Raw genomic sequence first — 27,753 nt, forward strand, 5'->3', positions numbered from 1 at the left:
TTCATTTATATATATATATATTTTTGTTTGTTTGTTTGTTTGTTTGTTTGTTTGCGGTACGCGGGCCTCTCACTGCTGCGGCCTCTCCCGCCGCGGAGCACAGGCTCCGGACGCGCAGGCTCAGCGGCCATAGCTCACGGGCCCAGCCACTCGCGGCACGTGGGATCCTCCTGGACCGGGGCACAAACCTGCGTCCTCTGCATCGGCAGGCGGACTCCCAACAACTGCGCCACCAGGGAAGCCCTATATATATTTTTAATTACAAAGTATATCATATGAACAAAAAGAGTACGTAAGTATAGATTAAATCATAATAAAGTTAATGCTGTCACATCTACCACTCAGCTTAAGAAATAGAACATTACCAACCTGTTTGAAGCTCTGCGTTTATCTGTTCCTGAGCACATTTTCATTCTCCACCACATAAGTGACCATTATACTGAATTTAGTTTATCATTCTCTCTTTTTTCTTTATAGTTTACCATACACATAAGTAAGACTACATTGTAATATATTGTCCAATTTTGCATGTGTCTGAACCTCATAAGTAAAAACATCTGGATGTATTTTTCTGTGCCTTGCTTTTTTCATGCATCGTTATACTTTCAAGATTCATCCATACTAAACTGTGTAGCTGTAGCTCATTAATTTTCACCGCTGTGTTGTGGGTTCCATTTTATGCCCATCCTTAATGTATTTATCTATTCAACGGAAGATGGGCCGTTTTGGTTATTTCCTAAGAGCTCATTCTAATCAGGGTTTTTATCCTCACAGTAATTAGCACTAAATGATTTTAACTGTCTGTTTTCCTACATGTGCAGGTTTTTCTCCAGATTGTATGAGGGGAACAGGTACTATGGCCCTTTTCTTTTGTTGGATTACTAAATATTGAGTGATCCTATCCCATCACCCACACACTTTTTCTGAGCACTGGCTCTCTCTGACTCAGAAGCCATATTTATACCCACGACCCCACCCTCCCGTCAGAGCTGATTGGGCAAGAGGCAGATACAGCTCTCAAGCTGGACCAATCAGATGCTCTTTCTTGAGAATTTTAAACTAGTGCCAAAAGAGAGTGGTCTTCAGGGACTTCCCTGGAGGTCCAGTGGTTAAATCTCTGTGCTTCCAACGCAAGGGGTGCAAGTTCAATCCCTGGTCAGGGAACTAAGATCCCACATGCCGTGCTGCCAAAAAAAAAAAAAAGAGAGAGAGAGAGAGAGAGTGGTCTTTGTTTCTTTGCTGGTTGGCCCTGTGAAAGTGGAAATTTGGGATCCTGGGTCAGCTCTGCTTTCTTTACCCTGTGTATGGGGGGCAAAGGGAAGGACAAGGGGGGGTTAAGGTATAAATGAGAGAACTGAAGAGGATGGATAGTTTTTTTTTTAAAGGGGAGGTGGGTGCTGAGAGATGGACCAAGAATCCTAAAGCCTTCCAGGCCTCAGCCCCAGCCCTTTGCAGAGGCCTGGTCCTTGGGTCCCATGAGATCCTCTGCTGAGTCTTTATAATAAATTGACCTTTTTGGCTTAAATTAGTTTCAGTTGTTTTCTATTACTTGTAATCAAAGACCCTCACTTATCTATTCAATTTACTTCTTCCCAGCCATTCAAAAGAACTGCAGGGCTGCCAGGGACCCCTATTAACCTGAGAATTAGTTAAATTCTTTCCCCGACCAACAAGAGATAGGAAATTCTCCACTTCCAAAGTCAGCCGGCTCCAGAGAGCTAAACAATGGGGTGGATACAAGGTATAAAGTAGGTATGCTAGTTTTATCTCCAGTTATTTTGACCAGCTCTTAGAAATGACTGAAGAATTTTGCCCTTAACTTCCTAAAAACAGGTGCTTGATAAAGACACCCCCCCCCATTATCCTCAGGTGATCGGGAGGGTAACCACAAATAAGTGAATTTTACAGATAATTCCCAAACCTTATCTAAACTCTTATCTTGGGCAATAGCTTCCTCTTCTGCCTTTTAGCAGAGCTGTCGACAAGAAGCAAATGGACTGTGACAACGTGGAGTTTTTATCCCCTTTTATTCCCCTTGCACACCTCCAGTGGAGATGCTAAGGAACAATGGCAAGGACAAAAAGACAGGTGGCAGGAGAGCAAAGAGGAGACACAAAGCCTGGATGGTTTGAGCACTGGCAAGACAGCTTCCAGGAGTTGTCTTAAAGGAGTCGGGGGCTTTGGGAACATGGGTCACCGAGGATGAGGAAGAGAAGCAGCCGGAAGGGGAGCACAGTCACAAGTGGGGAGGGGGAGCCCTTGCTCCGCATTTCACAAAACACCTTTCCCAAGCTGGCACCTCTGCATTTACAAGACAACACACTCCTTGCAGGTATCTGAGATTCTGAAGATGTGGCCCTCACTAAGTGGAAGGGAAGCCCACTTGCCTCCTAAGTTTGGTTTTGCTTAAAATCTTCTATCCGTCGGTACAGCTCCTAAAAAGGCATCGGAGTTTTTACTCTAGCCTCTGCCAAGTGATGAAGCCAGAGCGCACCCCGTCTCACTCTAGAGGTGGCCATTCAGCTTTGATGTGTAATTTGAGGCAAGCTATCTTCTGCCGCCCCTTTCTTTTTTCACTGAAAACCACTGTGTAGCCACAAAGCTCAAGTTCAGAGGGGAGGATGGCTCCCCAGCAGCGCCATCTTAGAACAGGGGGAAAAGACTCCGTTGCTTAAACCTCAGCCCACTGAATCAGATCAGCCTTTGCTGTGATGTTACAACTGTAACGTTTCAAACTTGCTCTCAGAAGCCGTTAGGTATTCCTTGCCGAGACCTTGAATTTGGTGGGCACTGCCACTACATAAGATTGCCAGCAGAGGAGGACAGTGGTGTTTCATTATTCATGGAAACATGCTGCTCGTGTGCTTCGGTTTGAGCTTTTGATGAACAGAAAATGTGCTCTTTACATTTTCCTTTTTGTGAAATCCTGACACAGCATTTCTGGTTTCAAAGGAAGCTGTATAAAGACCAGCAGAAAATCCCACAAAATGAGACCACCTTAAAAATCAAGTTTACTGGCTAAATGGGATTAAGCTAGAGTTGTGTTTTAAAAAGAATAAACCAGAAGAAAACAAATCTTTGCTGCATGGTGCCCACTTCTATCTAAACAGCTCTGAAGTCCAGATGCAGGCTGTCACTGGAGCATCTCTGGAGAGAGCGTGGGAAGTTAAAAGTCAGTGTTTTTGATTAATTAATAATCATCCTCAGCTGTGTTGGCAAATGATAAAAACAAATTGTCTGCCTTTAAAGTAAGGGTGGAAGACGTGTGCTTACCCAGAACCGAGGGGGAAGGAGGAGGAGCCTAGTCGGCTAGTCGGCCCTCGGCTGGTCTGGTGGTGGCTGAACAAAAACGACGCTGTATGTCTCTTACCCTGTATGGTCATGATAACCACCACAGCTTGGGCAGTCAGTCAGGGAGGGGGGTGGAGGAAGCCAGTGTCTAAGGAATGGCCCAAAGGGCTACCCAGTTGTCTTCTAGAACAACCCAACTGAGCATGTGCAGGAATAACTGTTTCACCATGTTTGTCACTGTGAGGCGCGCTTCAGCAGGCTCCAGCTAAGTGAGTGTCCGCGTGTGTGCGTGCGTGTGTGTGTGTGTACCAGGATGAGGTGAAGTTTCATTCGTAGTTTAGAGAAGAGATGCAAAGACCCCTCTCCTTTTAAATTTGCCACCTACAAGTTAAACAGTGACTCCACGTCATTCTTTCTTGAAGACTCTGACTGCAGCTGGACGCCATCTTCCTCCCTCCCGAACCTGTAGTTCTTGAGCCACACTTCTCTTACAGGACTTAGACCATTTGTTTCTTGGTAGGCACCATTTGTCTCTTGGTAGGCACCATGTCTGTGGTGTCTCACAGTCATTCCTACTTCCTCAAATATAGTGATGTTTGCCTTTGGGGCAGCACCTGGGACAGATTATTGGGTAGAGGAGACATACAATACATCTTAAATATTGGAATGAGTGGAGGAAGGTGGGACTTCCACCTTCCTCTCATTGGAATGAGTGGAGGAAGGTGGGATGGACCTGTGCTGGATGCTATGTTCATTTCGTGGCTCTGTTGGTGGAATTTCTATCTTCCCCAGTGACTGTGACATTTTCTCCTTCCTTCTGTCCCTACTGCCAGAGCCATGATGCAGGCTCTGATTAATTTTTACCTCTTCTCCCCTCATGGTTGCAAATAATCCCCATCTCCTACCTGCCTCTACTTTAATCCATCTTACATACTCAGTCCACCTTGATTCTATCCCTCCCCAGCCTCCAAATTTTCCTTGGTCCCTAATTCCTCACCAAATCACCCAAACACACTACACCTGACGATTCAAGAGCCTTCACACACTGGGGACCCAGAATACTGTTTCTGTCCTAACTCACACTACCCCTGATGTGTCAAGTGTCCAACACGCTATTTCTCTAAAAATTCACTCAGTTTCCTATTTCCATCCCTAAAGTAAAACACCACTCAGCCTTCAGGGCTCAGGTCCAATGTCACTTCCTCTAATAAGTTTTTGATTTCACATACTGGATGTGATTTCCCTTGCCTTGATCTTCTTTGTATTAGACTCTTTCAGTGATTGTCCAATTGCTATATTAGAAGCCCCTGAGGGCAGGAAGGCCAAGTTCATCTTTGCCTCGGAGTTGGCAGCAGAGTGCTGAGAACCAAGAATCCCCCTTATTGCTGAATTATATTCAGAGGGAACCAGGTGGCCAGGCTCTCCTGCTGGGAGTCTACAACCTAAGACTGACATCAACACAAGTGTGGCTGTAGCTACTGACCTGAGACTCTGGTGCCAGGATAAATGTGGAAAATCCACAACTCCAACACAATTAAATATTTACCTGTATTAGTTTTCTATGGCTCCATAACAAATTACCACCAATTTACCAGCTGAAAACAATACCCATTTATTAGTTCACAGTTAAATTCTATAAATCAGAAGGCTGGCACAACATGCCTGGGCTTCTGCTCAGAGTAACACAATGTTGAAATCAAGGTGTTGGCGCAGCTGAACTCTTGTCTGGAGGCTCTGGAGAAACAGGGCACTTTTAGCACTTTCTTGTTGGTAGTAGAATTTAGTTCCTTGTGGTTATAGGACTGAGGTCCCTGTTATGATTAGGTCAGGGCCACTGGGATAATCTCCCTTAAGGTCAAATGTGCTATAAAACGTATCTAATCACACAGGTAAAATCCATCATATTCACAGGGTGTGCACGCAAGTCGGGAAACAGGAAATCTTGGGTCATTTTAGAATTCTGCCTATCACATCACCTTAAATATAAATTTGAGATACTGGTGAGAGAGTTGAGGCCAAATCAGATTTGGGGGCAAATGGCAGCTGGAGAGACCACGATGTTTCTTCAGGCAGTACAGGAAGACATTGCAGAGAAGGAAAAACAGGAGTTCTTGAAGAGTTGGGAGGGGCCTTGAATTCCTGAAAGAGCCTAGATGGTACAGGAAGAGGAGGGCTTCCCAGGCAGAGAAAGAAATGAGGAAGAGGATGCAAGGAGTGGCTGAAGGAACCAGAGAGACCAGTGTGGGTGACAGAAGCAGTAAGGGAAGGAAACAAGCCTGGGAGCCCCAGGTCAGGGCTGTGTTTCTGAGCCACACTGTGAGTGGAGGTTGCCACCATGGCCAAGGCCGAGGGCACGGGGACCACTTGGTGGATATGCTGGAGTGAGTGGGGAGGCCAACTGGGACGAGTCTGTAAGAGGCCAGTTGGAGTTGGACAACCCGCGAGACGGCCAAAGGGCTGTGTGAAGGGAGACTGAGGAAGGCAGGGCCTCAGGCTGTTGAGCAAACCTGAGGAGAACAGAGAGTGTTAGGGCAGGATTCACGGAATGAGTGTCACAAAGAACTCTTGCTATGGATAAGTCAGGAGACATCTTCTCTGAGACCACAGAGGCCAAGGCAGAGCCGAAGGCTGGCCTAGAGGCAAAAAATGTGTGTGCTGGGCCCAGTTTACTGCTGACTCACCCTGCAGCAGTGGGTGCCTTACTTGCTCTTTCAATGCCTTTGCTTCCTGATCTACAAAGTGGAGACTAATGACAGCCCTGTCCTGCTCGGTCTAATTAGTGCATAGAGATCACTTTCCAGTCACTGGCTGCCGGGAACATGCCTTTCCCATTCCAGGGCTCTGCGCTGGGCCTCTGCTAGTGAGTCGAGTGGACAATTCCGTGCTGAGGGAGCACAGCACAGGTGAAGCTTGGCTGGTTATGTCCACCCCTGGGTCAGGCTGGTTCAGACCATCTCCTAGCTGGGCCCTGAGCCTAAGGAGATTCACCTCCAAATCCGGTGTACATCAGATGGCAAGTATTGTTCAGGAGACTCGCTTTAAGCTGTATAATCATCTCCTGTTAGATTCCTTTCTGGAGGAACTCTCCTTCTAGAGATCCCAGGGCAGAGACGTGTGTATAAGCCTCATTTAAATCACTATTCACTTTCAAACCGTGTCATTCATGTTGTCAGGTGAAGTCCAAATGTCACTGCTGAAGATTCTGCTGAACTCTGAGACTACCAGAAAATCTTTGGAACAAGAGCCAAGCATTAGCCTCCACCCCCTATACCCCGTAGATATACTCTGGGTGGTAGGAGAGGCAGTAGGAAGCCTCTGTGGGCAGAAGTCCATTCCTACGATGGGCCCAGATCAAGTCTTAAACACTCAAGACAACAGCAGGCAGTCACTGACATGTCTTAGAACTTTCCGGCCCTAAAAAAAAGTGCTTTGAAAGAGCTGGGTTGCCTTTTCAAGGGCTTTGAGGAGCAGGCAGAAATGTGAACTGAGGAGAAACCCAAAGTGAAAGGGTTCGTCCACAGCTGCCACTTCCCAAGAAAACCTAGGACAAAGTGCCTGGCAGGGGGGTGCAGGGTGCTTTGCTCCTGCCTGCTGGGTACAATGTCAGCGGCTCCTATAGTCCAGAGCAGGAAGATCCTCCCGTGATGCACGTGTCCTGTGGCCTGAAGGTCTCCACTGCTGACAGTGTGCCCCTCAGGACTGGGTCTTCTCCATGTGGGGTCTCAGTCAGGCCAAGCAGTTGGGCAGTGGGGTCCCAACGTGAGACTGCTTGCTGTGGGCCCACCTGCCCCCCAACTCCCAGGACGGACCCAGGGCCTGCGGGCTATACTGGATCAGGTCCAGAATCTTCTGGAGTTTCTAGGTAGATAGGCCTGTTGTGATCCAGAACCCAAAGTCTCCTGTGGAGTCTTGAGGTGCAACCAGAGCTCATGTTAGCAACGATCTTCCTCGGGCCTCTCTACCCAACCTGGAAGTTTCTTTCAGTCTTTTTCTAGAATTGAGCGATGTCCGGCCATATCTTCAATTCCAAGTGGCTTTGTGTGCAACAATTCTTGGTGCCTATTTTTGTTTCTGAACATACTACCTTTAACACCTCAAACTCCACCCTGTCCCTGTTCTGTGAGTAGCAGGAATTAGCCCTTTAAGAAAGGTCCTTCTGGGGCTTCCCTGGTGGCACAGTGGTTAAGAATCCACCTACCAATGCAGGGGACATGGGTTCGAGCCCTGGTCCGGGAGGATCCCACATGCCGTGGAGCAACTAGACCCATGCGCCACAACTACTGAGGCTACGCTCTAGAGCCCGTGAGCCACAACTACTGAAGCCCGTGCGCCTAGAGCCCGTGCTCCGCAGCAAGAGAAGCCACGGCAATGAGAAGCCCACGCACCGCAATGAAGAGTAGCCCCTGCTCGCCACAACTAGAGAAAGCCCGTGCGCAGCAACAAAGACCCAATGCAGCCTAAAATAAATAAATTTATTTTTAAAAAGAAGAAAAAAAGAAAGGTCCTTCTGCAGCTTGGGGCTGTGGTTTATTGACTTGTTGACTCTAGGGTTGGTTTATAGGAAAGAATATAACTCCACCACTAGGGGCTGAGGGACTTTGGAGAAGTCACTGTGTGGCTCTGGACCTCAATTTCCTCATCTAGATAATGAAGAAACTGGAATAGATCAGTGCTAAGGTGCACTGGGCCCTAACGCCCCATCATCTGTGATCTAACCATCTTGGGCTTCCCTGGGGAGCTTCAGTTATTCACTCAACTCATGTTCATTCAGCAACTATCATGTGACAACTCCTATGCTAGATCCTGTTTTTTGTGGGGGCTGTTTCAGACCGGAGGGTAAATTTGGTCTCTATTAGTCCACATGGTCAGAAGCAACAGTCCCAGCAAACTTCTTTGATCATACAATCCAGTCCCCACCCTCTGCAAAATTAGAACCTGTACCCCCATCATATTTATGTTTATTTGTAAATGTTATACACATATACTTGCAAATATGTATAGCAAGTATTAGTCATATTATTATTACTAGTAGTACTAGTAAAGCTTAATTCCTTTCTTCATTTTTACATTAAAACATAGATGTGGGTACTTCCCTGGTGGCACAGTGGTTAAGAATCCGTCTGCCAATGCCGGGGACACGGGTTCGGGCCCTGGTCTGGGAGGATCCTACGTGCCGCGGAGCAACTGAGCCTGTGCGCCACAACTACTGAGCCTGCGCTCTAGAGTCCGCGAGCCACAACTACTGAGCCCACGTGCCGCAGCTACTGAGGCCCGCGTGCCTGGAGCCCGTGCTCCGCAACAAGAGAGGCCACTGCGATCAGAAGCCCGCGTGCCGCAGGGAAGAGTTACCCTCGCTCGCCGCAACTAGAGAAAGCCCGCGCGCAGCAGCGAAGACCCAACGCAGCCAAAAATAAGTAAATAAATAAATAAATATGTTAAAAAAAGAAAAACATAGATGTAAACAGAAGTTAAAATATTTTCTTTTTGCACTTCAGTGGATCATCCGTGTACTCCACAGGTCTAGAGTAGAAGGCCTCAGAAGTCCAGCTCTGTGAACTTTCAAGATCAATTGAAAAAGATATCCAAGATACTTGGTATGGGTACATTATACATTTAGCTCTAAAATAAGATGGTCAGAAAGGAGATTGGCACACTTTGGCTGATGGCAACTAAAGCTAAGGTTCTATAAAAATAGTTCTTTAAAAATAGAGTTATATGATCCAGCAATTCCACTCCTGGGCATATATCTGGAGAAAACTATAATTTGAGAAGATACATGCACCCCAGTGTTCATAGCAGCACTACTTACAATAGCCAAGACATGGAAGCAACCTAAATGTCCACTGACAGATGAACGGATAAAGAAGATGTGGTATAAGTACAATGGAATACTACTCAGCTATAAAAAAGAATGAAATGTTGCCATTTGCAGCAACATGGATGTAACTAGAGATTATCATACTAAGGGAAGTACATCAGAAAGAGTAAGACAAATACCATATGATATCACTTATATGTGGAATCTAAAGTATGACACAAATGAACTTATTTATGAAGCAGAAACAGACTCACAGACATAGAAAACAAACTTGTGGTTATCAAAGGGGAAGGGGGGTGGAGGAGGGATAAATTTGGAGTTTGGGATTAGCAGATACAAACTATTGTATATAAAATAGGTAAACAACAAGGTCGTATTATATAGCACAGGGAACTATATTCAATATTCTATAATAAACCATAATAGAAGAGAAAAAAATAATAAAATAGAGTTTAAGAAATTGCATTCTTTGGTCCTGTTTGGCAAAATTCCTACTATCTTTTCCTTTTATCTTGGCCAGGCCTTACTTAATGCCAAAAGGGTCCATAAATATTAAATGCATTCTCAGCACCATACCAGGTAATATGGGTGAATATAAAAGATCTCTGAATACAGATGTCCATCTTGAGTTTAGCTGTATTTGCTTTCTTGCCTGTGTCATAGGTGAGATGCACCCATGGGTGGGCTTTAACCACTAGCACCAGGATTTGGGCTGCATTGCCTTTCTGGGACTTAAGACCTGTCTCACTCCTTTCTTCAACCAGCCTGTTCAGCCTGGCTTTCGAGCTTGGCTCACACAGCAGCAGCAGAAAGGCATCAAGGGGAGGTTAGGCTGGGGAAAGGTGCTGCAGACGCCGAGGTAGTTGTGGAACTCAGGGTGTTAATCACTTTCACTCAGGCGCCGCTGCTCCGGCTGCTGCAGGCTCCCCCCTTGCTGCCGGCAGAGGGTCCATGCAGCAAACCAGCAGGAAAAAGAATGGTCAGGAGAGAGCATAAGAAAGAAACATATCCTTTCTCAGACAGGAGCTTTTATTTCCACCCTGGTCCACAGCTTCAAAGGGCAGCTGCCTCACAAGGACAGTGTTTGACCAAATTCAGTTTGCATGTTTGAAATAAGAAGACCGCTTTCTTGATCTCTGAAACTGAGTCCTAGAAGGCCCCGTTCCCAGCATCCTTGCCGTCCCCTTCCCCTCCTACCCCGTCAGCTTGCTCCAGCTGTGCTGGTTGACCCTCCGGGAAGGGAGGTATGGCCAAGAAACTATAGACCTGTCCTCCACTGGGACAATTTTGCAAACCTTTGTATAAGGACAGATTGCACAAGGCTGCATGGGTGAGGTGGAGGGAAGAAAAAGGGAAGAGCATTTTCTGCTTATGGCCGGGACCCTGTTACTCATTGGCTTGGGTGTTTCAGCTGAGTTTTGTGGATTAGGAGGCGTCAGCACAAGAAACCTCCTGGGTCTCTGTCACATGTGCTACCCCACCTCTTCCCCGCAGCCCAGACCATTCCTTTCAGAGAACCCTCCCTGTTTCGCGCTTTCACAGATCAAAGCTGTTCTGAGTCTTGGGGTCACACCCAACTCACACATCCCAGCAGAAGCTGAGGAGAGGTCTGGGGTTCTTCTCTGTGGCCTCCATCTTCAGCCCTGCCCCTGCTTCCGCAGACGGGCATGAAGCAGGGCTCACAGTAAGAGTTGGTGCTGGCGTCTGGCCGTGGCAGAGCTTCCGTCCTGCCGAATTGGCTCAGGGGAGGGATGCTGGGCAAACGAAAGCTGGGGTGGCTGTGTAATGTGGGAGATGGCGAGGGCCATGTTCCCAAACTGTAAGTCATGATGACACTGTTAAAAAGGGCTGGTGGGTGGGGGAAAGTGAAAGAAAAAGAAGAGGGGGAACAGAAACCAAAGTGAGGCACACAGAAGGGTCGAACAAGAGTAATGGCCAATGCACGAACAGAGGCCAGGAAATGGGACAGGCCTGCAAGAGAATCAGGGAAAAGCAGGATGAGACTGTGGGTAGGAGGAGAGAGATTAAACCAAGGAAAACACAATGAGACATGAACGGGAGATGTGATCGTTTGCTGGAGGAAATGGCAGGTAATTTGCCAACACATACACCAACAGAGGGTGTTGGAGGCCTAGTCCAAGGACGCCCCTGGGTGTATCACCTTCAAAGCCCCAAATACAGGACAGATCAGCCCTGACAATGAAATCTACATCTCTGCTTGCTTAAGGCCTAGTGAGACACTTAGGAGAAAAGAAAGAGGCTGTAAGCAGAGGGAAAGGATCAGGGAGATCCATAGATGCAGTCACAGCCCTTCCACAAGTTAATCCCCAGGCAGACCTGCCCACGGTCTTGCAGGTGATGCAAAGAAATAGAAGCAATGGCTTTTGGCCTCAAGAAATTCACAATCTGAGAGAAGGGACAAGATGTACATATGCGAAGCAATAAATACCAGCAATATTAGTGGGACTGCTCAGGTGGACACAGTAAAGAATATTGGTTGAAAGAAACAAAGAATGAATTAAGATAAAGAAATGAACTACAGGGCTTCCCTGGTGGCGCAGTGGTTGAGAGTCCACCTGCCGATGTAGGGGACATGGGTTCGTGCCCCGGTCTGGAAAGATCCCACATGCCACGGAGCGCCTGGGCCTGTGAGCCATGGCTGCTGAGCCTGCGCATCTGGAGCCTGTGCTCCGCAACGGGAGAGGCCACAGCAGTGAGAGGACCACGTACCGCCAAAAAAAAAAAAAAAAAAAAAGAAATGAACTACAGAAAGGCTTTCTTGACAATGTTCCCATGTGGAAATTTTTTTAAATGCAGGAATTAAGTGAAATGATGTTGGTTGAACTGGATGAAACATTTAAAACTGGGCCAAGAAGGTGACCTGGGCTTGACTACAGCATAGCACAGGCTCCGAATCAAAGCAAAGAACAGGAGGCATAACTGCCCAATCTGGTCTCCCAGGTGAGTTGGATCCACATAACATGAAATTCAGTTCAATATTCAACATTTTGAATTCAGTTCAATATTCAACATTCAACAAACTGAGATCAAGATCAAATGAATAACTGAGGTTGGGGGGAGACCCAGTAGGTAGGTTGTATACGTGTGAGTCAAAGAGGCAAGGTCATTTAACTTGCGATTGAGAAAAAAGGATAGTGAAGGTAATGATAATTACAGCAACAAACATTTATCGAGTGAAAACTATGTGCCAGGTGCTGGTGTAAACACTTTACATGCATTCGTTTACATGATCCTCACTACCACCCATGAGGGATTTTATTATTATTATTATTTGCATTTTATATGTGAGGAAACACAGAGAGATCAAGCAATTACACAGCAGAGGTTAGCCCAAGACTCTAATTAAATTCCACAACACTCTGTCTCTGAAGCCATCAATGTCTCTGTTTCCTCATCTGTAAACATTTGTTATCTAACCTGCCTATAGAGACACTGTAGATGATAAAGCCTCTGTGAGGAGACTGGCTGTGGTGTCATTATGAGAGTATTAGCATTAATAGGAAGGCCATGCTTTTTCCAGGAATGCTAAATATATGCTCACTTTTTCATGTTAATACCACAAGGCCTTGAAGAAGTTTACAGAGGCTCATGAGGTGGATGGACATAGAGTCTGTCATACAGAGTGAAGTAAGTCAGAAAGAGAAAGACAAATACCGTATGCTAACGCATATACATGGAATCTACAAAAAAAAAAAAAATGTCATGAAGAACCTAGGGGTAAGACGGGAATAAAGACACAGACCTACTAGAGAATGGACTTGAGGATATGGGGAGGGGAAGGGTAAGCTGGGACGAAGTGAGAGAGTGGCATGGACATATATACACTACCAAACGTAAAATAGATAGCTAGTGGGAAGCAGCCATATAGCACAGGGAGATCAGCTCGGTGCTTTGTGACCACCTGGAGGGGTGGGACAGGGAGGGTGGGAGGGAGGGAGACGCAAGAGGGAAGAGATATGGGAACATATGTATATGTATAACTGATTCACTTTGTTATAAAGCAGAAACTAACACACCACTGTAAAGCAATTATACTTCAATAAAGATGTAAAGAAAAATAAAATAAAATAAAACCCCCTCCTCTGGGTTCACAGTAGACATTAATGCCAAGCGAATCTTCTCTCAAAAGGTGAAAGGTCTCTTTCTGACACCCCTTTACAATTCTTATAATGTTTGGGGGCTGGGACTCTTGTTTCCTATGAAAAGGTTTCCCACTGAGAAGAGCAGCTTGCCGGAGCCTCTCCCACAAGGCCCAACCAGAGGACCACGCCATCTTAGAAATAGAGTTTTGAGCCTGAGAGGCAGCAGATAGAGAAACAGATAGCAAATACATCTGTTTTTACAAGAGCCTGTTGTTCTCTGTACTAACTGCTATAAAAACGACATGAAACTAGCCACACATTAGTTTTGGTTCTCGTGACTAAATCAAGGAATGGCATGATGGTGCTGTGTCATTAGAAATGAAACCAGTTCTTAAACAAGAGAATAGGGCCGACATTTTAGTAACCTGAACGATTTCATAGAAAAATCAAAGATGAAACTTCAACACCCCATCCCTGAACACCTGCTGCTTAAGTTTGGTTCTGAACCAGTGAAACTTCTTTCTCGCCATGAAGACACGAGATGGGCCCTGACTTGCCCAACACTCGGTGGCCAGGAAAGCCTTCCTTCCACCTGCCGTCCTACTAGGCGGCAACGTGGGCTCAGTCTTGGCTTCTACAGGACTGACTGTAATTGCCACTTTGAGAAAATACAAAAAGTATCTCATTTTATTTTTAGTTTTTCAAATATATAACCTGATATATTTTGAGATATATATATATATATATGACATAATTAGATATATGAATTTTACCCTCCCTGAGGTATTTTCATCCACATCTTTTCAGATAAAGAAACTGAGACCTGAAGAGGTTAAGTCACTCACCTAGAAGCAGGCAGAACTGGGGTTCTGAACAAAGGTTTCCTTATCTATATCTACACTGCCTCCAGTTTGGCCTTTATCACGATAATGATGATGTTGATGTAGTAAACATACATAGGCTGCCTCCCTAGCATCCCTCTCCTCCCTTTTCCTGCCACAGCACCCACATTTTGCCCTGAGGGAAGCACCCACCCCCTCACGGTCTCCCCCTTCTCTAACAGCTGGATACATCCAGCTCCCAGGGGTAGCCCTGATGTGCTTAAGCAGAGAGTACCCATCACCTGGCCATGGTGATTGGCTCAGGCGTGGGCATACAGCCCGATTCAGGCCAGTGGGATTTGAGGAAATGTTTCCTAGGGCTTCTGGAAAAAAAGCTTCCTCAGCCCTCTGTGGGTTTACCAGAGGGGACAATCCCCCTTCTCCTGGATGGTGTATTGGAGAATACAAGGTTCAAAATTCCCTCAGCCATTTGTGCCGCCAAGAGAATTGCCAGCCGGAGGATGAAGCCGACACCCAGAAGAGGCAGTGCTCTAAACAAAACGGGCATGGAGCTGGCATCGCGAGGAAGATTTAAATTCTAGACTGCGTGCTGGAGTTCTCAGGCCGTAAGCTAACACAATCCCTTTGTTTGCTTAAGCCAGTTTGAGTTTGTTATTCTGTCATCTGAAAATTCTTAACCAGTGCAAACACCACTGGCATCACTCCCAGTAACATCTGATGGTTGCTTTGGTTTCTCAGTCAAGAGCATGAAACCCATCTAACCAAAAGGACCAACCCTTCAAAATTAATCAGCATTTCTGGAGCACGCCCATCTCTGGTGCCCGACTTTCCAGAGAGGACTCACATTTTTCTGTACCTGGGGTCTGGTTCCTCCTGTTTTCTGCTCCATGTTGGCTCTGTCTAGGCCTGTCCTTGTCCCAGTCCCTCCACAGTGACAGGAGGTGGCTGCCCTCCGCTGAGGAAGCCAGCGGCCAGGTGGGCAGCCAGCTGCAGACCTCAGGCATCAGCACTGTCAAGAAAAGGAGTATCAAGAAAGGATTTGGCCACAATATATTTTACTAAGACATAAAATCGGGTGGGAGAAGGGTCTTTGGCACATAGCTATGCACGATTACCCTCGGCCCTCAGCCAGCTCCCTGTCAGAATGCTAAAACGCCAGGAAGTTTGGTGCCCCTCTGAGGATCTTTATTTGCTAGTGATTGGCGCTCACAGAATTTCAGAGATTTGGCATCAAAGATTATAAAATCTGCGGGTCTGAAAATCTGTGCTAAGAACTGTTTTTTGTGATTCTGCTCAATCTCAGTTTCTCTTGAAAAATTCTGTTATTTCCACTTCTGGCCACTATGACTAAGCACAGAGGTAGAAACACAGTCTAAACAGTTAAAGGATCCTGTAACTGCCCAAAGCAGAGAAAGAAAGCAAATGTCAGCGCTGGCGGGGTGCAGTGTGTGAGGGAGGGCTCTCACTCTGCCCGTCCACTTCCCCCAGACCCAATCTGTCAGCAAGACTTGCCAGTTTCCAAACATGTCTTGACTCAACCACTTCTCTCCGTCTTTACTACAGTCACGTAACTTATTCGTTCAACACGTATACACTGAAGGTCTTCTGTGTTCCAGGCATTGTTCTAGTGGCTGCGAGTACAAGACTGACAATGGAATGTGAACGCATGTCCTAGTGACTCTTCTTGCTTGGGCCTCCCTCTGTACGACCCTTCTCGCTGACTGGCTCCGGCTTCCTCATTTGCCCTCTCCTTCCATTCTCCACATAGGAGCCTAAAAGATCTTCTTAAATATCAACACTTCCCCATTTGAAACCCTCCAATGACTTCCCATGGCTCCTTAATGAAAATACCGAGGCTTCCTGGGCCCTGGCCCTGTTCGAGGGCTGCGCACCTCCCTACATTTACAGCCTCTTCTCACACCCTAGGCTCACTCCCCAGTCACACTGGCCTCCTTTCAGATCCTCAAGTATGTTACGGCTTTTTCTCTTTTCAGAGCTTTCAATCTGCCTTTATTTCCTCCTAAAACAGTTGCTTTCAACTTGTTTTTTTGACAATACTCCCCTGTAAGAAATATTTTATGCCATGAACCAGTAAATACATCAACCTATAAATAAAGGCAACTTTAGTTTTACATGGTAATACTTCTGGTATGTTCTGTCCTTTTTTTAGAAAGCTAGCCATGACCCACTAACCTGCAGTTTGAAAACACTCCTCCCTCTGCTCTTTGAATGGCTGAATCGTTCTCATCAACTTTCTATCTAAATGTTAGCTACCCATGGGGGGCTTCTCTGGCCACCTGATGCAACCCAGGTCCCTGACTTAGGTTATTTTTCATCTGAGGGCCATGTCTCCTCCCTTTGAAGCACGTATCAAAGTTATAATTACGTATTTCTTTGTTGAGACTTGCTCATTGTCTGTCTCGTAGGCCACATCACTAGCTTTTAAAGGCAGGGACTTGTATGCTCTGTTCCCCACTGTACATCCCACATCTGGTTCAATGATCAGCATGAGAGAAGAATATACCTAGGTATTCCTTGACAGGCTGACTGAGTGGGTGGGTAAGTGATGCTGAGGTCTGGACTGAAAAACAGGCCTCCCCAATAAAAGGGACCGGGGTTCCTTGGAGAAATGGCTGATTCTAAGGCTGGGGCAGGAAATATACAGTAGTGCCAGAAAGTAAAGAAACACTCAAAAAACAAAAGGATGGGGCATGTCAAAGAGACACAGGAGCCAACCTAAAAAGAACTCCCAATGACCAAAATCGGAACAATTTGAGCAGCAAAATAAATAGCCTAGTATCAGATTCTAACCCAAATCTTTACATAAATATGCATGAGAGTCCACACTGATATAAGTGGTTGACTAAATAAATAAATGAAGAGGGGGAGAGTTACATCTTTCTTACAGAAGAATTTAAATGATGTACATAAATACTACCTCCAGGAGGTGGAGCTTAATTCTCCCCACCCCCTACCCCCTTGAGGGGAGGGGGAAGGCACTTAGTGACTTGATTCCAAGCAACAGAGTAGGTAAAAGGGGAACAGGGTCACCTTCAGTGAGGAAAGCTGGCAAACTGTACCTTGGCCAGGTGTTCAAGATTGATTATACTGTCCCGTCATGTGGATGGCATGTACCCCTGACAAGATGTGAGAAGGGCACTACTCCTCTAGCCCACAACCCCAGTGCAACCATAAAAAAAGCATCAGGGAAACCCAACTAGAGGGGCATTCTACAAAATACCTAACTAGAGCTCTTCAAATCTGTCAAAACTCCATGAGAAACAAGACTAGAAACTATCACAGACCAGAGGGATTAAGGAGACACAACAACCACTTGTGGTGTGGCATCCTAGATGAGACCCTAGAACCGAAAAAGGATACCAGTGGAAAAGCTAAGGAAATCTGAGTAAGATATAGACTTTAGTTAATAACAACGTATCAGTATTGGTTCATTAATTGTGACAAATATACCATTGTAATGTCAGGTGCTAATGACAGGAGGAGCTGGCTGAGGGGTGTACGGGAACTCTGTACATTATCTTTGCAACTATTCTGTGAATAAAAAAACGTTTTAAAATTAAAAGCTTACTTTAAAAAAAGTTCAGCCTTAATGCCAAGAGCCGGGCCTTCATTCAGTCACTTTTATGGAGTGCCCACAAAGAGCTTCCAACCCTGCTGGGCACAAAGAAGACACTTAGACACATGGGAGATGAACAGATGCACATACACAGGCAAGGCATCCAGGGTGACGAAACGAAGAGCAGAGAATGCAGGTTTGCAGGCTGACGAGAGAGGGTAGGCGTGGGGGGGCGGGGTGGGGTGGGGGCGTGGGGCGGAGCTGGTAATGAGAGAAAGCAATGGCCAGAATGAGGAAGAGCGACAGAGCCTGGCTGGCTTTGGTGAGGTGGGGCCAGCTATTGCCCCCTGGAATGTAAACTCCCCGAAAGCAGGAACCTTGTCTCTCGTCTCACACCCCTAGGAGCAGAACCGTGCCTGGAACACAGTAAATGTTCACAAATGTGTATTGAATAGATGAGAGACTAGATAAACAGACAAGTCCTGCTGGAACTCCACTTGAACTCCAGAACCACTACTGTCATGTGAGGTCTCCCAGGTGCCCACTGGATTTGCATTTTGTACATGGTGATGATTGTTCTGCATCATCAGAGGTCTTCTGGAAAGCATGCAGATGTTAGCATTGGTTTGGAATGGTTCTAATGTTCACCCACAGGCATGGAAGTGCCTTGGAGCATTCCTTGATGGTATGAACCGGTAGGTCTGCTGATACGAAGGAGTGAATGGCATCTCCTCTTTGCTCTGTTCTAGCGTCCTGTTAAACCCAGCAGGGGCTCCTAGAATTGTAAGAATGGAGAGTTAGCAGGGGTTTCAAGCTTTTGATACGGTCTCTACAAATATAAGGAAACAGTTTAGAGGGATGTTGAATTTCCCTGTAGGCATCTACTGACATTCCTCCTTAATGGTCCTAAATGCTCAATATATTCAGTTGCATGTAACTTTCTTTATGAAGAAAAATTCAAATTTGGGGGAAATTATGGAAAAATCATATCCAATTATGTAGCTATTAAGAATAGTGCAGACTATATGTATTAATATGAAATATTAAAACATACAAAGTAAAGCTGTTTTCTGAAATAGACACAAGATCCTGGTTGACAAAGGGGAGTTCTGTGAAGACAGCATGGGAGGGAGGAGACTTTCACCGTACACGCTTGGAACCTTTTGTATTTTGCACGTGTACAAAGTATTACGAATGAAGAAAACTTAAAAAAATTATTTATTTATTTGGCTGAGTCAGGTCTTAGTTGCAGCACGTGGGATCTTCGTTGCAGCATGTGGGATCTTTCGCTGCAGCTCGCAGGCTTCTCTCTAGTTGTGGTGCGCGGGCTCCAGAGCACGCGGGCTCAGTAGTTGTGGCGTGTGGGCTCTCTAGTTGTGGTGTGCGGGCTCTAGAGCATGCAGGCTCAGTAGTTGTGGCGCGCGGGCTCACTTGCCCGCAGCATGTGGGATCGTAGTTCCCTGACCAAGGATCAAACCCATGTCCCCTGCATTGGAAGGCAGATTCTTAACTACTGGACCACCAGGGAAGTCCCGAAACTTTAAAAATGATTCCAGAGGAAGAAAATTTTGAATTTTGTCTTCAGGTTATAATAATCTCCTTTTCTGATCTATGCTTGATTACCTTTGAGCCTCTGCTTTCTGCAGGATCTGACCCATGTCGGGTGACAGGCAGGCTATTCCACCTGTCTAGTCCTGGCTTTTAACATCATCTCAAATAAACTTTTACATGAAGTGACAGAAGTATGCTGATGGGATTGAAAGAGGAAGCCATTCATCATAGTTTATGCGTTCAAAACTAGGAATTAATAATAAAAAAAATAAGTCCTATAGTTATTTTGTAAACAGCATGGTTACATTATATTGCAGTTTTCTGTTAAAAAGCATTACGCTGGCTTTTTGGTTCTCTGAGCAGCACCACGGTGGTTGGCAAGAACAAGCACCTTACGAAAGTGGCAAAAAGGGAGCCAAGAAGAAAGTGGTTGACTCATTTTCTAAGAAAGATTGGTATGATGTGAAAGCACTAGCTATGTGTCAATATAAGAAATATTGGGAAAACACTAGTCACAAAAACTCAAGAAATCAAAATCACATCTGATGACCTTACGAATTCTGTTTTTTTTTTTTTTTTTTTGCATTACGCGGGCCTCTCACTGTTGTGGCCTCTCCCGTTGTGGAGCACAGGCTCCGGACGCGCAGGCTCAGCGGCCATGGCTCACGGGCCCAGCCGCTCCGCGGCATGTGGGATCTTCCCGGACCAGGGCACGAACCCGTGTCCCCTGCATCGGCAGGCGGACTCTCAACCACTGCGCCACCAGGGAAGCCCCCGGATTCTGTTTTTGAAGTGAGCCTTGCTGATCTGCAGAATGATGAAGCTGCATTTAGAAAATTCAAGCTAATTACTGAAGATGTTCAGGGCAAAAAATTGCCTGACTGATTTCCATGGCATGGATCTTACCTGTGAGAAAATGTGCTCCATGGTCAAAAAATGGCAGACCATGGTTGAAGCTCACATTGGTGTCAAGACTACCCATGGTTATTTGCTTCGTCTATTCTGTGTGGGTTTTACTAAAAAATGTAACAGTCAGATTCGGAAGACCTCTTATGCCCAGCACCAACAGGTCTGCCAAATCCGGAAGAAGATGATGGAAACCATGACCCAAGAGGTGAAGACAAATGACTTGAAAGAAGTGGTCAATAAATTGATTCCAGACAGCATTGGAAAAGACATAGAAAAGGCTTGCCAGTCTACTTATCTGCTCTATGATGTCTTTGTTAGGAAAGTAAAAATGCTGAAGAAGCCCAAGTTTGAATTGGGAAAACTCATGGAGTGTCACGTGGTGAAGGCAGTAGTTCTGGAAAAGCTTCTGTGGATGAGACAGGTGCTAAAGTCGAACGAGCTGGTGGATATGAGCCAGTAGTACAAGAATCTGTTTAAAATTTACACTTTTAATGATGACAAATAAAAGATCTTATTCATGAAAAAAAGCATTACTTTGCTAAATGTTAACATTTAAAAAGTATATCTAGACCATTAATAATGAATCATACTAATACCCTAAAAACACTTGTAGAAAAGATTGAGAAGTCCCTTTGAATCAACAAACAGTATATCCCTCAAAAAAATAACTGATTAATAATTCACTATAGGGCTTCCCTGGTGGTGCAGTGGTTAAGAATCCTCCTGCCTGGCTTCCCTGGTGGCGCAGTGGTTGAGAGTTCGCCTGCCGAGGCAGGGGACGCGGGTTCGTGTCCCGGTCCGGGAAGATCCCACATGCCGCGGAGCGGCTGGGCCCGTGAGCCATGGCCGCTGAGCCTGCGCGTCCGGAGCCTGTGCTCCGCAACGGGAGAGGCCACAACAGTGATAGGCCCGCGTACCGCACAAAAAAAAAAAAAAAAGAATCCACCTACCAATGCAGGAGACATGGGTTCGATCCCTGGTCCAGGAAGATCCCACATGCCGCGGGGCAACTAAGCCCATGCGCCACAACTACTGAGCCTGCGCTCTAGAGCCCGTGAGCCACAACTCCTGAAGCCCGTGCACCTAGAGCCTGTGCTCCACAACAAGAGAAGCCGCCACAATGAGAAGCCCACGCACCGCAATGAACAGTAGCCCCTGCTCGCTGCAACCAGAGAAAAGCCCGCGTGCAGCAACGAAGACCCAACGCAGCCAAAAATAAAATAAATAAAATAAAATAAAATTTAAATAATAATAATTCACTACAGATAAATATTTCATCAAGATCACATTCTGCTTTTAAGCAATTTCGTTTTCTAATATTCCAAAACAATATGGTTTCAAATTCTGAAGACAACTCCTTTCTTAGTACTGAGAAAATTAATGTTTGAGATACACATGAGCATTTTGAGTTCTTTAAAACTAGAACACATTTGTGATAAGATGTATTTCAACCTTATTTCAGCTAACTTCAGAAGAAAGGGTGTTCAGTATTTCTCGCATAAATTCCATTACAAGGTTAGGCCAATGTAAAACATTTACATTCAGCTGCCATTGCAAAAAAAAAAAAAAAGCGTCCTGGAAGCAAAGATGGAAGGTCTAAGACAGCAGCAACCGCATCCCTGGGGTGTTTGTTGGAAATGCAGAACATCAGGCCCTGTCCCACCTCCTCTTCACAATCTGCATTTAAACAGGCAGTGATTCCCTTGCTTGTCACAGTTGGAAAAGCTGCTGGGCTAAGAAACCTTAATCATGTTCAAATTCAGGTTATACTCTTTAGTGAACACTGGATATAATCTTTAGTAATAAGGACAATGTGACTTTTTTATTTTTTGAGACCAGAGAGTCACACTTATCAGAAATGACTGTAATTAATAATCACTGGTCCCATCCTCCTCCTCTTACTTGTGAAACATCCTTCCTCTTTTCTGAGTCCACCCCCTCCACTTGCTCCAAGACCATCTATCACTCCTTCCTCCAGGATGACCACTGTCATTTTCCACTGATTCCTCCCCTTTCACCTATGAACACACTGAGGTCTCCCTTATGCATAAAACACACACACACACGCACACGCACACACACAGACATTTTCTCTCCACCATGTTAACAGCTCAGCTACACCCTTTTTTTTCCCCATCACTAAATTTCTCAAGATTAGTCTGCACGCAACCTGACAGCTATCAGACCCGAATTAGCTCTCTTGAAGGTCCCAAGTATTTAACTGCCAAATCCAAAGGCCCGGTCCCTGTGACTTCCCTAGATCCCTCTGCAGGTTATGAATTCTTTCTCTGGCTCTATTGTCTCTGGCCCTTCTTCCTCTTTTTGCCACCCAAGCAGGGGCATTCCCCTCAGCTTAGCCCAGGGTCTTCTCTTTCCACTCCATACCTTTGCTGTGTTCTTCCCTTCCTCCACTTGCTCCTGCTTCAAAGGTCACCTCCACGCAGAAAACTTCCCAGACAGTATCTTCAGTCCTGGCCTCCCTCTAGAACTCTAATAGCCTCTTATTGTTTTCACTCATTTAATATTTATTGAGGGCCTATGACATGCTATTGCACTGTGCTAGGCATTGGTGAACAAAGAAGACTCACACCTGCCCTCATGGTACTTACAGCCTATCAGGTACCACAGATGTGGATCAATGAATACAAGGGAGATAAATACTGAGGAAAAGTAAAGAGTGAGCTAGGGGAGAGAATAACCAAATCTAGCTGGAAAGCAGGGTTTCCAGTTAAAATACAAGATGTCCGGTTAAAGGTAAATTTCAGATAAACAACTAAATTTTTTTAGTAGAAGTATGCCCCAAATATTGCAAGGGATATACTTATACTAAAAAATTAGTTCTTGTTTATCTGAAATTCAACTTTAACTGGGCATCTTGTATTTTAATCTGCTACATCAGCAACCCTACCAAGAAGGGATTGTGCAGTTACAGAGGAAAGTCCTGAGGAACCGAGAGAAAGGATAAGTAGGAATTAGCAAGCAAAAGCGGGTGGTGGGAGAGGACATTCCAGAGAGAAAGAATAGTCGAGGCAAGAGTTTGTATTAATAGAGCGCTTCATGCTTTGAGAATCTGAAAGACGTACAGTATGGTTGGATCATGAAGAGGAAGAGTAATGGGGAATAAATCTATTGGGGAGAAGCCAGATCTTGCAAAGCCTGTGTATAGTACGGATTTTGGAGTTCCTTAAAGACAACAGGAAGCCATTTCAAGATTTCAAGCAGAGGAGAAAATGGACCTAAAATGGTTCTGTACCAACGTCAAAGTCCAGGGAGGGGGATGTTCCCCACACCACCAATAAGCGATTTTCTAGATACCAGCAGAGAATCCTACAATTCAACTCAATTCTGACACATCTGCCCAGAAATAGCATCACCTTCCAGAACTAAGGGTTTAGTCCCACAGGACTGCCTCCTCCCTCCGGCCACACCTCAGACCCCAATCGCCAACCCACGCTGCTGCCTGGCCTTCGACCAAGAGCTGTAGACCAGGGGTTCCACAACTCCCGCTTCTTTTCACTTAATTTGCTAGAACACCTCACAAAACTCAGAGTAACATTTTGTTTTCTAGTTTATTATTAAAGGATATAAACCAGGAACCACCAGATAAAAGAAGTACATAGGGCAAGGTATGTGGGAAGAGGCGCCATTCTCTCCAAATGTCCATGAATTCACCCACGAGGAAGCTTGAGGAAGCTTTTGGGTTTTTACAGAGGCTTCGTTAACTAGGCATAACTGATTAAGTCATTGACCAATGGTGACTGATTCAAGCTCCGGCCTCTCTTCTCCTCCCTAGAGGTCAAGGCGGGGTAGGACTGAAAGTTCCAAACCTCTAATCACATGACTGGTTCTCCCAGCAACCAGCCCCCATCTTTAGGTGTGGTTCAAAAGTCATCAATAACATAACGAAAGATATCGTGATTGCTCTCATCACTAGGAAATTCCCAGTTTTAGGAGCTCTGGGCCGGAAAGGACAAAAAGACCAAATATGTATTTCTTATTATAAATTACAATATCATAAGACCTGAGCTGAAGCTTTAAATGATCTTTCTGGCTGCCAGATGGAGAAAGGAATTGCAGGGCCAGGAGTGGATGCAGGAACTCCATTTTCGAGATTACTGTGATAGTCAAGAGATGTTAGTGACTCGATCATGGCAGCCTTTCTCTCATTGGTCTCCCAGACTCAGCCTATACTAAACCTCTCTACAAGATGTTACCAGAGTCATCATCTCAAAAAGTTACTCTAAACATATGATCTAACTACTAAAAATATTCAGTGGCTCTCACTGCACACCAAATAAAATCTCATCTCCTTAGCCTGGTACTCAAGGCTTTCTATAATCTTCTCAGAACAGACCTTTCCTGTCATATCTTTCCTTCTCTCCTGCAAGTGACTTAGCCCAATTAGACAATCTTTGAGGTTTTATTCATATACCTCTCTCTGTATGAATATCTATATCCGTATCTCACTTTCCTTCCCTCTTTTCCAAATTTCTTGAAAAAAGAATTTCCCTTCAAGTTCCAGCTCAAAAGCCTTCTTCAATGAGGCTTTTCCTAACCTACTCAAATAGAAGCTTTAGAAACTTACGCATTCAACAAATATTCAATAAGGCCCTGCAATATGTCAGGCATCGTTAGAGGTAAGAGGATGAAGAGAAGAATATCCCTGCCCTCATGGAGCTTACACTCTGTTGTGAGACCAAAGGTAAGCTAAGGCCATTGCAGAAAGTGGGTGAGAGTGTGGACCTGGCCCGTTCCACCTGGGTTTAAATCCTAGATCTATTACCCACCTCATGATGCTAGTATAGTAACTTAATTTTCCTGTGCCCCAGTTTCCCCATGGGGATAACATCAGTAACTATCTCATACAGCTCTGAAACTAAATGAGTTAATACCTGAAAAGCACTTAGAACAGTGCCTGGAACACTCAATAACTGTTAGCTACATAGCCATGCAGAATCCCCAGAGGGAGAGCCATCTTGGTGTATTTAAAGGACAGGGTGGGGAAGGAGGCCAGTACAGACATAATAAAGTAGTGGAGGCAGAGAGTGATGAGGTCAGAAGCAGGGATCAGATCAAGCAGAACTTGGTAACTTTAGATCTATTTTGGTGGGCTGGAAAGACACTGGAATGTTTTCATCAAAGAACTGCCATGACGTCACATGTTTTAAGGAGAGGCCAGATAAGAGGCTACTGTTAAGTAGTCCAGGAGAGACAATGATTGCTGAGACTTTGGTGGAAACAGTGGAGGTGGTAAAAAAAATATATTCAGGGTATATTTTAAGGTAGACTCATTAGGACTCGTTGGTGGACTAGACACGGATGTGGAGAAAGAAATTAAAGATGACTAGGTTAGGGGACTTCCCTGGTGGCGCAATGGTTAAGAATCCAGCTGCCGGGCTTCCCTGGTGGCGCAGTGGTTGAGAGTCCTCCTGCCGATGCAGGGCACACGGGTTCGTGCCCCGGTCCGGGAAGATCCCACATGCCGCGGAGCGGCTGGGCCGGTGAGGCATGGCCACTGAGCCTGCGCGTCCGGAGCCTGTGCTCCGCAACGGGAGAGGCCACAACAGTGAGAGGCCCACGTACCGCAAGAAAAAAAAAAAAAAAAAAAAAAAAGAATCCACCTGCCAATGCAGGGGAGACATGTTCGAGCCCTACTCCATGACGATCCCACATGCCGCAGAGCAACTAAGCCCATGCGCCACAACTACCGAGCCTGCGCTCTAGAGCCCACGAGCCACAACTATTGAAGCCTGTGCGCCTAGAACCATGCTCCGCAACAAGAGAAGCCACCACAACGAGTAGCCCCCACTAGCTGCAACTAGAGAAAGACTGCACACAGCAACGAAGACCCAACACAGCCAAAAATAAATAAATTAAAAAAAAAAAAGATACTAGGCTTTGGGGCTGGGTTGCATTTATTAGGATGGGAAAGAGAGAGCTACAGGTACGGGCAGAAAATCAAGAGTTCTGCTTTGACTCAATAAAATTTGAACTATTAGACATCTAAGATGGTTGTCAAGTAAGTGGTTGGGTAGAAGTCTGGAACTCATGATAAGTTAATATTGCAGAAAACATATGCTGTTAAAAGCCACAGGATGAGCTCACACGCTGAGTGTAGCTAGAGAAGAGGACCAAAGCCTGAGCCCTAGAGTACTGCAACATTTAGGAGTGAAGAAAAGAATCATCAAAGAAAACTGAGAAAGGGGCTGAGGTAGGCGGAAAACCAGGAGGGTGTGGTGTCCAGTGAAGAAAGTGTTTCAAGAATGAAGGTGTGATGAACTGTCAAATGCTTCTGAGAGGTCAAGCAAGATAACATCTAGTTCGCTCAAAGTAAATCATTCTCTCAGCTCCATTTTTCTCATAGTGGTTTATTTGTATGTTCTCATTGCAATATCCAACTATTATGTTGTAGTTACTTTTGTCTTCTCTCCTCTTACAGAGGTCCCTTAAGGTCAGAGACCATGTCTTTTCTCTCAAAATATCCACTACCCTACTTGCTCAACAAATGTTTGAATAGACGAATCATGTAGAATTCTTTAAGATTTGGGAGAATATGCGGAACACAGAATTAGCAATCAGAGTTGGTTTTTACTAAGATATCCTAAATGCTCTAAGACTAAGGCATGGTCTTCATTCTGCCTAGAATGAAAAGTGTCCACCATGCATCTGAATTAGAGTTGAACTACAGCTAATCACAACCTATCTGGCATTTCTATTTTTTTATTCGAATGTTTCATGCATGGTACAACCCCAAAGTAACTTAACTTTTACCTGATTTGCTTATATATATATACTCCTCCCCAACCCCTGCCCCCACCTGGCTAGCCCTCATCTAAAGTTGGCTCCAGTTGATACCTTCACACGTCAGCAGTATCATCAATAACTTTCTGTGTCACACTTGAATGTTAGCATCACTATGGAACATCAGAGACATCAGGTAAGTTGACATTTCATATTACATGATAATTAATTTCAAAACCATGACAAAAGGAACTATTGAAATACAGGCACTTAGGAATGACCAAATTCTTAAGGGGGGCATGGTTGAGATGGCCTACGCAGAAAAAGGCTAGTAGTCAGGGCACGAAATTTTTCTCTAGGCCTGCACACAACAGATCAGATACAGGTAACAGGTCACTGAGTTACTGTCTCTGTAAAAGAAAGCTAAAACCCAACAGTTTTGAGTAACAAGAATATCAACGTCCAAATTATGGATTTAAGCTTTCAGCAACATAGCTTATTTGGAAAATGTGCATTAGACAGCACAAAGATATAGTCACCACATCCCAAACAAGTACAGTTGTCTCCCTAGAGATAAGAAACGCCTGCCACATGTACCAGTGCCACAGAAAATCACCCATCTGTGGAGCCAGGCTCTCTGCTTGGCCTTTCCATTTGGAGCTCTGGTAATTAGTTCCCTGGAATGCCGCATTTCAGCTCCATGGCTCTTTTGCCTACCTTAATGGAGGTTCCCTGAGAGCAATTATTCACCCCTGATTCCTGCTTACTTTCACACCTAAGGACTGACCATTTGCCTAGTTTTTATACTGGGATGGAAGTCTTGTAAAGAGACCCTGTGGTTTCCAGCCCTTTGACCACATCTTACTCTGTATGTGCCGTCAAATTATGGCACTGCTGTGCACCCAGACCGTCCACCCAGCG

General features: G+C 45.3%; 1 pseudogene; it reads left to right on the forward strand.

Moving 5' to 3' along the window:
* The window catches only part of LOC115866891 (small ribosomal subunit protein eS1 pseudogene), a 40,332-nt pseudogene extending 19,764 nt beyond the window's left edge, over positions 1 to 20,568 (forward strand).
* Positions 20,569 to 27,753: the final 7,185 nt, after the last annotated feature.

This window comes from Globicephala melas, chromosome 14, assembly GCF_963455315.2.
Source record: "Globicephala melas chromosome 14, mGloMel1.2, whole genome shotgun sequence".
In the NCBI taxonomy this organism is placed as follows: Eukaryota; Metazoa; Chordata; class Mammalia; order Artiodactyla; family Delphinidae; genus Globicephala; species Globicephala melas.